The sequence below is a fragment of the Giraffa tippelskirchi genome, chromosome 8 (assembly GCF_054371585.1).
Source record: "Giraffa tippelskirchi isolate mGirTip1 chromosome 8, T2T-mGirTip1v1.2.pri, whole genome shotgun sequence".
In the NCBI taxonomy this organism is placed as follows: Eukaryota; Metazoa; Chordata; class Mammalia; order Artiodactyla; family Giraffidae; genus Giraffa; species Giraffa tippelskirchi.
Window position 1 is genome coordinate 92,936,220 of NC_137282.1, and position 12,609 is coordinate 92,948,828.

A 12,609-nucleotide genomic window follows, 5' to 3' on the forward strand; every position below is an offset into this window, starting at 1 on the left:
AATGTTTTGAATTTTAACTTTATTTAGTTTCAAAAGTTTTTCAAGTTCCAGTGTAGAAAACAGATCTTTGTTTTTAGAATAATTTTTTAATTCAAGTTTAATAAACTCAAGATGGGGAAATGACTCAAAAACAATGAAATGTGTTTTTCTAAGAAGCATATTAGGTTATAATAAGAAGAAAACATGTGAATAAAACCTCAAAGAATATAATTTTTATTAGAATATTTTATGGGCCCAAAGTTCCTTCTAGAATATATAGGATTATGTACCCAATTCTTATTACATGGAACAAAAGCAATGTAAAAAAGCACAACTACCCAACAGTCAAAATGTGCCCTGAGACACAAGAATTGCTTCATTCCTTGAAATTGACGAAAACCTCATTAGGCTGTCCTGAAACTGATGGAACTTTTCATAACCTCTTCACAGTGAGTGAATACTCTTTGACGCTATTTATGGAATCCTCCCTTTTTCACCCCTTCTCAGTTTCTGTTGCTCCCAACCGACTTGACACTTTTGAAAGCTAGAATTCATTTGCTTTATTCATTTATCTACTCATTTAGAAAAATAGATAAACACCTAGCTTCAATCCCTCCCCAAGAAGAAATAATGACATATGAGTCAGATTTTAGTCAAGGATTACAATTTAGAACATAAATAATTGTATTCTGGGGCTTGGTGTGATCTTTGTTGTGAAGCCAAGTTTCACGGGAATTTAAGAAGGAGGCTATTACTTCCAGTGAGAGCAGAAAAATTTTCATGGAGGACGTGACATGTAAGCTGGACATCCAAGACTATACAGCAAGACCAGAGACAACAAAAGGAGGGCAGTGTTGGCAGAAGAATACAAAAAAAACAAAAGTAATTCACACAGAAGAAATAACAGGAGCTAAATCACTGATGCAGGAAAGGCCAGGGCATGTTCTAGAAATGGAAATAGTGAAGATTTTTCTGAAACATAGTGATCACGTAGCCAAGAAAACACAGATGCGTATGGAAAGACAACTTCAGATAAGATAGTATAGGTGTTTGAAAGCAAAGCTGAATTAGGAATAATATATGCAAGAAACAGAAAACCCGATTAAAACATAAAGACAATTTATTGTTTTCTTAACAATACACCCAAAAGTAGGCAGTCTTGGGGTTGTGTCACCAGTTCAACAGGGTCCTCAAGGACCAAAGTCTTTCTACTACTCTGCCATCTTTAGGGACTTTTTATCCTTGTATCTGTCTCCATGTGGTGACAAAATGGATGCTTAATCTGCAGTCATTATGATCATATTCAATATAGGAAACAGGAAGAAAGAACAGCAACAACCACATATGTTCTTTTTATCAGAAAATCAATCTTCCCAAGAATCTCCTGTGGTCTTATATCTCATTGTTTAAAAATGAGTCAGTGGCCACTTGCAAGTGAAAGAGAGGCTGAGACAAGAAGCATCTGCTTTCCAGCTTTTGTAGTTGGGTGGCAAAGAATAAATGGCTGTTGTTTTAGCAAGTCAACCTGCCCAAGCAAGCATGGATTCCATGGATCTTATTGGCAATTATTTTCAGAAGACTTTCAGAAGAAAAACAACATGAAAACTTTAATATAATTGTTCTGGTGGTGATATTAAGAATGGATAGAGAGCTGAGAGACTAGAGGCAAATAGAAAAATTCAGAGCATGTCCTATTTTAAACATGTTTAATTTGAGGTCTTTTTGTACACGTATTGACTACGCCAAAGCCTTTGACTGTGTGGATCACAATAAACTGTGGAAAGTTCTTCAAGAGATGGGAATACCAGACCACCTGCCCTGCCTCTTGAGAAACCTGTATGCAGGTCAGGAAGCAACAGTTAGAACTGGACATGGAGCAACAGACTGGTTCCAAATAGGAAAAGGAGTACGTCAAGGCTGTCTATTATCACCCTGCTTAATTAACTTATGTGCAGAGTACATCATGAGAAAAGCTGGGCTGGAGGAAACACAAGCCAGAATCAAGATTGCCGGGAGAAATATCAATAACCTCAGATATGCAGATGACACTACCCTTGTGGCAGAAAGTGAAGAAGAACTAAAGAGCCTCTTGATGACAGTGAAAGAGGAGAGTGAAAAAGTTGGCTTAAAGCTCAACATTCAGAAAACTAAGATCATGGCATCTGGTCCCATCACTTCATGGCAAATAGATGGGGAAGCAGTGGAAACAGTGTCAGACTTTATTTTTCTGGGCTCCAAAATCACTGCTGATGGTGATTGCAGCCATGAAATTAAAAGACACTTACTCTTTGAAAGGAAAGTTATGATCAACCTAGATAGCATATTAAAAGGCAGAGACATTACTTTGCCAACAAAGGTCCGTCTAGTCAAGGCTATGGTTTTTCCAGTAGTCATGTATGGTTGTGAGAGTTGGACTTAAAGAAAGCTGAGCACCGAAGAATTGATGCTTTTGAACTGTGGTGTTGGAGAAGACTCTTGAGAGTCCCTTGGACTGCAAGGAGAGCCAATCAGTCCATCCTAAAGGAGATCAGTCCTGGGTGTTCATTGGAAGGACTGATGTTGAAGCTGAAACTCCAATACTTTGGCCACCTGATGCGAAGAGCTGACTCATTTGAAAAGACCCTGATGCTGGGAAAGTTTGAGGGCGGGAGGAGAAGAGGACGACAGAGGATGAGATGTTTGGATGGCATCACAGACTCAATGGACATGAGTTTGGGTGGACTCCAGCAGTTGGTGATGGACAGGGAGGCCTGGCGTGCTGCGGTTCATGGGGTCTCAAAGAGTCGGATACGACTGAGCGACTGAACTGAACTGAACTGTACACGTATATATACATACATGGGCTTCCCAGGTGCTGAAGTGATAAAGAATCCGCCTGCCAATGCAGGAGACACAAGAGATGTGGGTTTGGTCCCTGGGTCAGGAGGATCTCCTGGAGAATCGAATGGCAACCCACTCCAGTACTCTTGCCTGGAGAATTCCATGAACAGAGGAGCCTGGCAGGCTACAGTCCATAGAGTTGCAAAGAGTCAGACAGGACAGAAGTGACTGAGTGTGCATGTACACACACACGCACACACACACACACCTATATTCATTCCCAATTGGAGTAGCTTGATGATGGGAGTGGATTTGCGTTAGTTTGTGTCTCCTGTCTTTGACTGGCTTTGCAATCACACTTTGCCCACAACACTATGCTCTAAGTGGGCACTGCTGAGCCTAAGTTACAGATGCTTACCTGCCTCCACTTGAACTCTTCACAACCTTCTCCAATTTATCACTTGCAACAATGCATTTAAATGGCCACCACGACTGAAATAATTTGTGGCCAAAAGTATATTTTTGTATTGTGTTGAATCATTCTATATTATTAGAAAAAACAGGAAGCCTGTTTGCATTATTTTAGAGAAACATGAAATAGACAAAAATGACTCTAAGGCTATATTTGAGTTAGAATAAACTGTATCCTTTCACTGTGCTATCCACAATTATAATGTGTTTATAATTCAGATAATATTTTGATTATGTATAGTACAAAAAGTTCAACATGATATTTATACTTAAATGTCAAAGGAAATTTTAGCATTCATGTTTTAAAAACATGAACAATTATGAAGAGTTTGTCAAAATTTGCGTATTACCTTCTGAATCTGGTTGGCAAGCAAATTTTGAAGCAATAAATGTTATAATTTTCCTACCACAAGTATGCCAGGTATTAGAATGGCTGATGGAAGCAAGGTGTCTATGACACTACATCATTTATTCTTTATTTGTTTGTGCTGTATAAGTTGTATAGGAAAGAAAGTGAAGTCGCTCAGTCGTGTCCGATCTTTGCAACCCCATGGACTGTAGCCTCCACCCATGGGATTTTCCAGGCAAGAAAACTGGAGTGGGTTGCCTCCAGCTTATAAATTGTATAAGCTGCTTCAAATTGGTTTTAGATTGAAATGAAAATAATTCAGTAAATAAATAAGAACACGATATGCTAGAAAAATGGTTACAGAATCAGGAGCCTAGCTTTCATAATAAGGGATGATGGAACCTGATGCTTAAAGTGTAATCTGTTGAACTACAGCACTATGACGGCCATTGTTCCTGCTCCCTGAGTGTTGATATAAGCAGAGTGGTTAATAGAAAGGCCATGGAATCAGAAGGGCAGGGTCTGAGTTCCGGACCCATAACATGGCTTCCCCACTGGCTCAGCTGTAAAGAATCTACCTGCAATGCAGGAGACTTGAGTTGGATCTCCGGATCAGGAAGATCCCCTGGAGGAGGAAATGGCACCCCCCACTCCAGTATTCTTGCCTGGAGAAATCCCATGAACAGAGGAGCCTGGTGGGCTGCAATCCACGGGGTCACAAGAGTCAGGCACAACTTAGTGACTACACCACCACCACCCATAACATTATGGCCTTGTGACTCTGGGGAAGTTAGTTCACTTTCCCACGACACAGTTTCCTCATCCATTAAGAAAAGGATTACTGTGAGGACGCAGTGAGATTATCTACATGGAGCCTGAGGAACAGTGCCTGGAGCATGCTGCTGCTGCTAGTGCAGGGCTACTCAACTCCTGACTACCACCACCACTGCCACCACCATACTGGTACCACTACTGACAGGGCACTACTACACCCCCACCACTACTGCCACTGTACCACCACCCCCACACTGCTACTGCTCCTACACTGCTGCACCAAACCCACCACTGCCAGCACCACTACTACCACGACAGTCACCACTGTTACCACACTGCTACTGCTATTGCATTCCTAACACCACCACTATTGCCACTACTATTACACTACCATCACGACCACCACTACTACTACTGCCCCTACCACAGCCTCTGCTACCTGACCACCGTTACTACCGCTGTCACTCCTTAGACAGCCAAGGTGGAAACAGTTCTTGATAGAAAAAATAACAAGAGAATCCCAAAGCTTTTTTTTTTCTTAAGACCCTCAAATGATCTGGCTGGCAATGACCTCAGGTGACCCGTTAGCAGCATCTGGCATAGTCCTTTCCTGCTCCTCAAACTGCTGCCTTTTCTTGGCATACAAGACGCTGCACTCTTTTGATCTGTTTTTCCCCTGTATCACTGGCTATTAATTCTCTGCCTCCATTATTGGCTCTTATTCTTTTTCCTGAACTTCTAATACACTACAGTATTAGTATTTGTATTAATGTATTAGTTCTGAGGCTCAATATTTGATTCTTTCCTTTTATCTTTACTCATTCCTAAAGAAATATTATTTGGTCCCATGGTTGTAAATATCAGCTATTTGCTGAGGACTCCAGCCCAAACCTCTCTCTCAGATGTTAGTCTTCAAAAAACTTTTTTTAGTTGAAGTATAGTTAATTTACAATGTTCCGTTAGTTTCCGGTGCACAGCAACGTGATTCAGTTATAAATATGTATATATTCTTTTTCATTATAGTTTACTATAAATATTGAATATAGTTCCCTATGCTATACAGTAGGACCTTGTCGTTTATATATTTTACATTTATAGTAGTTTGTATATGCTAATCCAAAACTTCTAATTCATCCCACCCTCTTTTTTCCCCTTTGGTAACCATTTGTTTTCTATGTCTGTGAGTCTGTTTCTGCTTTGTAAATAAGTTCATTTCTATCATATTTTAGATTCCAAATATAAGTGATATATGATATTTATCTTTGTCTGACTTACTTCAATTAGTATGATAATCTCTAGGTACATCCATCTTGTTGCAAATGGCATTATTTGATTCTTTTATATGTCTGAGTAATATACATGTATGTGTGTGTGTGTGTACATCACACCTTCTTTATCCATTCATCAGTTAATAGACATACAGTTTGCTTCCATGTCTTGGCTACAGTAAAAAGTGCTGCTCTCAACACTGGGGTCCATGTGTCCTATCAAATTAGAGTTTTCTCTAATCCCTTGAGTGGGATTGCAGGGTCAGATGGTAGGTCTATTTTTAGTTTTTTAAGGAAGCTCCATACTGTTCTCCATAATGGCTGTACCAGTTTACATTCCCACCAACAGTGTAGGAGGGTTCCCTTTTCTCTACAGCCTCTCCAGCATTTATTGTTTGTAGATTTTTTGATGATGGCCATTCTGATTGGTATGAGGTGGTACCTCATTGCAGTTCTGATTTGCATTTCTGTAGCAATTAGCAATGCTGAGCATCTTTTCATGTGCTTCTTGGCCATCTGTAAGTCTTCTTTGGAGAAAAGTCTATTTAGGTCTTCAGCCCATTTTTTGATTGAGTTTGTTATTGTTGTTGTTGTTGTATGAGCTGTCAAACATTAGTCTTGATATAAAACTGCTTATTTCACATTTCAACTTTGAAGCTTAACAGAAATTTGAAATGACTAAAATTAAATTCTTGCTTTCAAGAAAACATCTCCACACACAATCTTCCCTATTTCTGTGTATAGCAACTCCATCATTCCAGTCATTCAGGCCAAAAACCTCAGACTGACCCTTGACTCCTCTCCTTTCTTCTTCTGCACCCTATACCTGTTTATCGAGAAATCATGTTTCAGCCCCAACACTGAAAGTAAGTGTGGGCTCTGACCAATTCACACCACCTCCACTTTACTACCTTGGTCCAAGCAACCACTGTCTCTCATCTGGACATCCAAAATAGCCTCTGCTGCAGATTGTTTGCCAAAATGGCGGCGATTATTTCCCTCACTATATCTACTCCTTTGTAACGTGTCTTTGTTGCTTTTCCTATCAAGATGTATAATCTGTTGCTCCCAATCCTTCAATCTGTGAAAACTCCATGACTTGCTTCAACTAACATAATATTCCTCAAGTGATGGCATACCAGTTCAGAGCCTAGGCCTCAAGAGATCTTGAACTCCTCTTGGTAGATCAGACAGAAATAACTTCTAAAAAAAATTTAGCTGTACTAGGTGTTCGTTGTAGTGTGCAGGCTCTTTGTTGCAGTGCTCAGGTTTCTCTAGTTGTGGCACACAGTCTTAGTTGCCCCATAGCATGTGGGATCTTAATTACCAAACAGGGATCAAACCTGCATCCCCTACATTGGAAGGTGGATTCTTAACCACTGGGCCACCAGAGAAATTCCCAGAAATAATTTTTTTTAAATCATAAAGCAGAATCATATCTCACTTTGGCTCAACACTCTACAATGAGCCTGTAAAGCTCTACTTCATCTGGCTTCCTGTTGCTCACATCTCCTAGTACTCAACACTTTATGCTCTCCATTCCAGTCACACCAGCTTCGTTGCTATTCTGTGAACACACCAGATACACTCCTGCATTAGGATCTTTACTCCAGTTGGTTGCTCTGCCTGAAATGCTCTTTCTCCTGGAGTCCCTTGGCTAACCTTCCCAGTATCTTCTGATAGTCTCTCAAATCTCACCTTCTCAATGAGGCATCCTCTATTTAATAAAACAGCCTATTCCCACCCCCAACATTCCCAGTACCCTTATCCTGCTCTACATTCCCCACTTTTTCTTTCACACTTATTATCTCCTAATATACTATATAAATTATATACACACACATATACATACACACACATACACACATATATATGAAAGTGAAGTGAAAGTGTTAGTTACTCAGTCATGTTTGACTCTTTGCGACCCCACAGACTGTAGCCCGCCAGGCTCCTCTGTCCACGGAATTCTCCAGGCAAAAATATTGGAGTGGGTAGCCATTCCCTTCTCCAGGGGATCTTCCCAACCCAGGGATCAAACCCAGGTCTCTTGCATTGCAAGCAGATTCTTTACCATCTGAGCCACCAGGGAAGCCCAAAAGGGGATGTTGCCTCCCCATCAGGGACTCGAACCCCAGTCTCCCACATGACAAGTGGTAATATTTATCACTATATATGTACACACACACACACACACACACACATATGGAGAAGGCAACGGACAACCCTCGCCAGTACTCTTGCCTGGGAAATCTCATGGAAAGAGAAGCCTGGTGGGCTACAGTCCATGGTGTCACAAAAGAGTTGGCCACGACTTAGCAACTAAACAACAACTATATATAAATATATATAGTTTCCCAGGTGGCGCTAGTGGTAAAGAACCTGTCTGCCAATGCAGGAAACATAAGTGACCCGGATTCGATCCCTGGGTTGGGAAGATCCCCTGGAGGAGGGCATGGCAACCCACTCCAGTATTCTTGCCTGAGAAATCCCACGGACAGAGGAGCCTGGTGGGCTACAGTCCATAGCGTTGCAGAGTCGAAAACAGCTGAAGTGACTTAGCACACACCCATATACAGAGAGATAGAGAAGATTTACTTTAGGAAATTGGTTCATGGAATTGTAGGAGCTGGCAAGTTTGAATTCTGCAAGGTAGGTTGGCCAACTGGAGACCTAGTGAATAATTGATGTTCCAACTCAAATATAAAGGCAGCCTGGAGACAAAAATGCCTTCTTTCTCCCTTACTCTCTCTTAAGGCCTCAGTTATTGGATGGGGCCACCCAAATTATGGAAGGCAATCTACTTTACTCAAAGTCTGTTCATCTCATCTCATCTTAAAAATACCTTCATAGCAATGTCTGGACTGGTATTGGCCAAATATCTCGATAACATGATCTACCCAAGGGAACAAAATTAACCATCACACCCTCTTTACTGAAATATAACTCCTAGAGGAAAGAAATTTTTTTTTTCACAAATATATCTCAAGCATCTAAACAAGGCCTAGTATACAGCTGGTGCACATGTTAGATGATTCAGTGAATGAATGTCGGAGTCTTAAGATATAAAATTAAAGCCCAACAAGAATATTGTGAGATTGACTGGAGCTTGGTGGGGTTAGCCCAGAAAGCTCCCCAAAGGATGTATGTTTTCCGCATAGTTTTGAAAGCAGACTGGGATGTAATTTGGCAGAAGGAGGAGTGAAGAAACTCCAGGAAATCAGAGTGATGTGTATGTTGGCTCTAAGTAAGAAGAAAGCAAACAAAGTGGGCCTCTAAGATAACCACATCTGATGTAAAGGAGAGGGATGCTTTTCAATTATCCCTGAAAAACTAAACACTTCCTTATTCTCTCTCAAAGTTCCAGAGCATCATTTGTCCATCTACAATCATCAAAAAATGTGGTCTCTTGAACAGATGAACTTTTTCCAAGTGAAATAGAGCATTTATACAAAGCAGATGCACGCAACATAACCTTCGATCATGATTCTCCTGTAGCCACAGTAAGATCATTACAAACGGGAGAAGCCACGGCTGAGATCAAACCAACACTTGAAACTCAAGTCCAATTTTATGACAGTATTACAGGTACCAACCACACCTGGGCAGTTTTCTGTGGAGACAGGCAAAATTCCTGATGCAAAACTGCTGCCAAATTCATTGAGGTGCAAAAGTCTCCTAACATCTGATACTAGTGAAGGCATGGGAAAGTCCCAGGCACCTATTATTTCCACTAAATACCAGAAACTACAGATTGGCTGGAGAAGGTGTTCTTAAAAATAATTATTTCTCCTTATGATGAATTTAATCAACATCACAAAAATAATTATGGTGACCTCTGTCCATTTAGGAGTCTCTTTACCTACCTATCCACCCATCTTTCTCTATTAACTCTATCATGTTTGGTGTTTTGCACACTCAACTGATCCAAGGGCATCCAAATTCTAATGTAAATGCAAATCACCCTTCTGCTCTTTGAGTGAAGGTCAGCATGGGCTGCCTGCAGTATTCAGGGTATGGGAGCCTACTAATCAATGGCACATTAATTCAAACTACCCTTCAGACTTGCTGCTGCTGCTGCTAAGTCGCTTCAGTCATGTCCGACTCTGTGCGACCCCATAGACAGCAGCCCACCAGGCTCCCCCGTCCCTGGGATTCTCCAGGTAAGAATACTGGAGTGGGTTGCCATTTCCTTCTCCAATGCATGAAAGTGAAACATGAAAGTGAAGTTGCTCGGTCGTGTCCGACTCTTAGCGACCCCATGGACTGCAGCCTACCAGGCTCCTCTGTCCATGGGATTTTCCAGGCAAGAGTACTGCCTTCTCCCTTCAGATTTGAGTAGTTGCAAATTTCTCTGTGACCAGTTTAGAAAGTAGTCTTTGTTTGTTTTTGAGAGACTATAAAGGCCTTTACCTTAGCATGTAATAAACTTCCAGAATTGTATATAACCTTTGAGAACAAAAATCTCCAAACGTCTAGCTGTCCAGAGAAGGCAAGGACATCTCCAAATACTTGCTGTTCTCTTTTGATAGCAGCACACAATGCTGGAGCAAATTATAAGACTGCAACACATCTTTTTTTTTCTAGTTTTCAAAATGCTCTATTTCAATGCACTGTTTGTATGAAGTGATTAAATGCTGTATTTATTTTAGCTGCAGCCAATATGTATTACAAACTTTATTTATAAACTAGAACACATTACACAAAATAATTTTATATAAAAATAGTACTGATTTCCAACACATCTTTTAAAAATAAGATATAAACAGCCATTCATTCAGCAACTTATGAGATATTTTTATTTAAATTATTTATAGATTTTTCTTTTAAAATCTAAATATTAATCTGTAAGCATATACTCAAACATTAATTCCAAACTTAGGTGTTTTTTTGCACGTGTGCATGTGTTCTCAGTCACTCAGTTATGTCCAGCTCTTTGAGACCCTTTGGTCTAAGGCCTACCAGGCTCCTCTGTCCATGGGATTTCCCAGGCAAGAACACTGGAGTGGGTTGCAGTTCCTTCTCCAGGGATTTTCCTGACCCAGGGATTGAACCTGTGTATTCTGCATTGGCAGGTGGATTCTTTACCACTGAGCCACCTGGGAAGCCCATACATTTTGCATGGAAGGGAGCAACTCAGGACGTATTGATTTCAACATGATACACAAGTGGATTCAAAACACATTTTGCACATTTGATTAGAATCATCTACCAGTGATTAGCAATGATTATATTGCTAATTGTAGACAGCAACAGTAAGAGTGCTAGAGCAAACAGTTACCTAAAGCACTAAGGGAGATTTTTCTATAACTCAGTAAAGATGTCAGCACATTGTAGTTGTGTATGCAGAATGTTACTTACCTACTGCTAGCAGCATAATCCAAGTTCTTTTTCCAGAATCCCTAGAAACCCAAGGTATATTTTCTGATCCTCTGGGTAGTCTAAGCTTTAAATTCCTCTCTGACTTCTGCAATTCATCTCCATCTTTGGAGCATATTACATTGTTGATCACATATGACCAGAGTCAGAAAAATGCTTCCCAGGGACAAAAAAAAAGTCAAAGAAATCAAGTTTAAATTATCCATCTTAAAAAGAAGGGGGAAATAGTGATTTTTTTATTGGCATTTATAAAAAGTTTCCATTTCTCCTTTTCATGTTGCTTGATATCAGATATCAACCCTGGTAATTCTCTTGCTGGAAATTTTTTCTGTATAACAGAAGAATATCACCAACAATCCTTTAGAAATGATTTACAGGCCCACAAACTCTTACAGTATAATTTGTAGCTAGGTGGCCTTCCCACCCAACAACCTTCTGAAAAACAGCAAGCACTTTCACAGACGTTAGGAGTTCACTATGACGGGGTTTAATTTCATTCCAAGTTAACTTGTGTTTGGATTAGCTTATGATTTCATCTAAAGTCAGGTTCATGCCAGGTGTTTCTTAACCTTATTGGGCAGTTTTAGCAGGCAAAAAAAAATTTTTATAGTCAGGATAGCTTGAATATCAGTGAGAGTAGTGCTATTTCTGAAAGCCTTTACCCCACTAGTGAAACGATATGCCAGAAAGAATCCATGCTTCCGGCCTTAGGCTTACCCTAAATGGATGAAGAAAGAATATTTATGATACTACCAAAAAATCTTAATATAATTTTCCCTGAATTTGGCCTTTTCTCTGAAAAGCAAAAAAGATAAAGATGGATTTTAAACTCATCTATCCCATAAAAATATATATAATTTGACTCTCCTAGTGGAAAATCAGAGGTGATGATACTAACCCATTCTCTGCAGTTGATCAGAGGATGCCAAAAAGTTTCAGTGGTTCTTATATATTGTTTGCTCTATTCTGTTTATTTTTCAGATGCCAAAACTGAAACTTGGAGGCATGATATAACTTGTCCAAAGTCAACAGTGAGTTGCAGAACTAGGGCTTCTGCATAACTAGAGGATAGTTATGATGATCGATCTCTTAATCCAGAGTTATTTATTATTTACCATGTGCCTTGCACTGTTACAGATAATATAACTTTAAATATATATAATGTAACATTGTATTTTAATTTCCACTTTAATATAGCATTCATATTGTGAAAGCAAAAAAATAATACAAGAATAAGGTAAGACCAAAGTCTTTGAAGTGTCCTTTTTATTTTCTGAAAATACAAATAAATCTGCCAACAAATGAAAAGTAAAATAGGCAGAAGGCAATCATTAACACTCACAAACTTGTAGATAGATAAAAGCAAAACCTGGGGCAAAAAACAGCCCATGTGCTTTCAGGACACTTGCCTCTTTTGTCCCCTTATAAAAGTGAAAGTGAAAGTCGCTCAGTTGTGTCCAACTCTTTGTGACCCATGGACTTCTCCAGGTCAGAATACTGGAGTGGGTATCTGTTCCCTTCTCCAGGGGACCTTCCCAACCCAGAGATCGAACCCAGGTCTCCAGCACCGTG